Source organism: Melanerpes formicivorus, unplaced genomic scaffold, assembly GCF_026170545.1.
Source record: "Melanerpes formicivorus ecotype bairdi unplaced genomic scaffold, bMelFor1.0.p_v2 SCAF_716, whole genome shotgun sequence".
Taxonomy (NCBI): Eukaryota; Metazoa; Chordata; class Aves; order Piciformes; family Picidae; genus Melanerpes; species Melanerpes formicivorus.
In genome coordinates this window covers 12,501-15,000 of record NW_027143068.1, presented here as the reverse complement: position 1 = coordinate 15,000, position 2,500 = coordinate 12,501, and the positions used below count along the sequence as shown (strand labels likewise).

Sequence of the window (2,500 nt, the reverse complement as noted above, 5' to 3'; positions counted from 1 at the left end):
AGCTGACTCATTTTCAGCCTGGCAGTGACGGCATTTTGTATTTTGGTCCTGATTTCTACCCCTCGCTAAGAACTCTCTAGTTGGATATACATTTGCTCTCAATTGTAAAGCTGTTATTAATTTTCTATAAGGGATGTTCTTGTAATTCACAAGCCAATTGTTACTGGTGGAATCATTTTCAAAGTTTGCAGTTCCTATGCCCTGGGACATCAATGCTGTCCATTTTGTGAACTCATTTTTCCTCCAATTGCAAGGTTTGGGAAAGATTTTCTTAGGGGCGGGTTTTTCCCATTCCGATAATTCCTCCCGTCCCCCATATTCAGTTACCATTATTGTCTGGGGGTTATATATTGATGGTATTTTCTCTTTGTCTCCCCCTGCTGATATCCACAATTTTTCATAATCTTTATCAATATCATTATTTTTAACTACAGTTTTAACTGCTTCATCTGATGAATTTGCCAATCTGTGTAATCGTCTAGCTTGGATACTAGGGATTAACCCAGCCAATCGGGCTAAGCCTAAGCCTCCATCTTTAGTGCTGGAATACAAGATGCCATCACAGGTACAAACTGGGAGATGTAACCATTTTTTCACCCTATTTCGAATTGTTAAATCCATTTCTTCCAGATAGGTGGCTTTTACATTTGCCTGGTCTGCTAAGTAGATCAATCTAGGCACTGTGTACACTTTTAACATGTCCAATTTTTGAAATGGTTTTAAAGGGGCTCTTTCGATGCGATTGAGCCAAACTTCTAATTTATTCTGCAATTCGGGCTTAACTATCCCCACCCAAGGGTCGATTTGCAAGCCAAGATATTTCTCTGACTGACCCGGGTGGATCATGTTTAAAGGGGTACCGCTGATCAGCCATGGAGGACAGTCATTGATGGTGTAAGAGTCCTTAGTTGGTTGAATAAAGAAACCATGGCACTTTTCCCCCTGCGTTTTTAATCCAGTTAAGTCACAAAATGCTTCTAGAATTTCAATATTTTTCTCCATTCCTGATTGGGACTTACTCAGCAGGACCAGGTCGTCTGCAAAAGCCAGAGCTGTTAATTTGCCATTCTCGTGTTGGAACCCCTCCCCACACTCTTCTAATTTACATAACAGAGGGTCAATGCACAGGTTAAAGAGGAGTGGTGACATGGGATCGCCCTGTTTCACACCAGTTTTGATTCCTATGGACTCAGACTCTCCTTCTTTAGTTTTGATTCTGGTGTGGATGTTTTGATAGAAGTCCTTAATTAATGCTATTATGTGGTCATCCAGGCCCTTTTGCTTTAGCACCGCCAGGATGTGGGTGTGGCTCACTGAATCAAAGGCTTTGGCCAAATCGACAAAGACAACCCCCAGGGGTTTCTTTTGTTTCTTTGCATTCCTAATTAATAGCTGTAATAGTTTTAAGTTCTCAGCACAGCCAGAAGATTGAATGAAGCCTCTCTGCCTGGGGTTAATGGGACACGCCTTTGCCAATCTCGCAGTTAAGATTCTTGAATAGAGTCTCAGGATGATGGAACCAATAGTAATTGGCCGCCAGTTGTTAATATCATTTTGGCGTTCGGGCGCTGATGATTTAGGTATTAGGATTGTTCGGCATCCCCTTATTACATCTGGAATTTTGCCACTTAACAGCCAGAGATTAAATAGTTCTTTGATCTCCTCACAATTTGGATCCATTTTAAGCAGGGCCTTCAGGGTGATCCCATCAGGGCCTGGTGCCGATTTTTTATTCATGTCTTTGATATTCTTAAGGATCTCTTTCTCTGTAATCAATTCCTTAAAAGCCGAATTATCCGCCCGCCCCACAGACTGGAATGCTCCAAGTCCTTGAAATAAGTTCTGAGACTCCCACCTAGATCTGAAGGTGTTACTGACCTCTTCCAGGGGGATGGCACATTGCGCAGAGTCTTTTTCATCCAGAATCATATTAGCTAACTTCCCTCGATCTAAGCGGAAGAGGCGTTGGAATCGGAGAAATTCTCCACGCTTTCTGGCTCTTTTTCTCATCCATTCCTTTTGAGGTTTCTTCTGCTGAGGTTTACGTTGGCTCTTTTTTGGCGCTTTCTGTTCAATTGATTTCTCAAACAAATACAAATATTGGTCCTGAGCTACCTCATTGAGTAATTTTAATGAGTCTGTTTTGCCTTCAATTATTTGTTTATATGTATTTTTAAGAATGGGCAGCTTTCCTGATGTCATCTTTTCATTAATAGTCTTTTTATAGTGGGCTAGCAGCTCCCTTTCACCAGAAGATGGAAGCACAGTCCTCTCCTCTTTTAACCTGTTCTTGCTCTCTTGTGTTTTCTCTCTTTCTGGCACCACAGTTTCTCTTAATAGTCTTCTCTTTTCACTGATCTGTTTGGCTGTTTTAGTTGTTAATTTTTCAGCAATCAATTTGTTAATATTTTTCCTCCCTTCAAACTCTTGATTTAGTTTCTGTAATATTTCTGTTTCCTCTTGGGACCAGATTTTCTTGTGAGCACCTCTTTTAGAGGTC

The 2,500-nt window shown here is 41.0% G+C and overlaps 1 pseudogene; it reads right to left on the bottom strand.

Annotated features, from left to right (window-relative positions):
- LOC137460700 (28S ribosomal RNA) overlaps positions 1-2,500 on the bottom strand; it is an 8,481-nt pseudogene that overhangs the window by 1,990 nt on the left and 3,991 nt on the right.